This window comes from Plasmopara halstedii, assembly GCF_900000015.1.
Source record: "Plasmopara halstedii genome assembly, contig: Scaffold_525, whole genome shotgun sequence".
Lineage (NCBI taxonomy): Eukaryota > Oomycota > Peronosporomycetes > Peronosporales > Peronosporaceae > Plasmopara > Plasmopara halstedii.
This window is the reverse complement of record NW_020187445.1, coordinates 856,470-856,715: the sequence shown is the minus strand read 5'-3', so window position 1 is coordinate 856,715 and position 246 is coordinate 856,470.

Below are 246 nucleotides of genomic sequence, written 5' to 3'. Positions count from 1 at the left end.
AGATACTTGAAACGACACTGCCACAAAAAAAACATACATCAGACTATTTGAATGTGGATATGAGATTTGACTCGAAAACAGCGGCCAGGATTCGTGAGATTCAAGTGTCAAAGGACCAGGCTGTCGCAAATGAAGATTACGATCAAGCTAAGAGACTCAAGCAGACAGAAGAGCAATTGAAAAGTATAAAGTGTTGGTTGACAACTTGCAAGACTTGAAGCAAAGAAGCGAGAAGCTGTGGCAAAT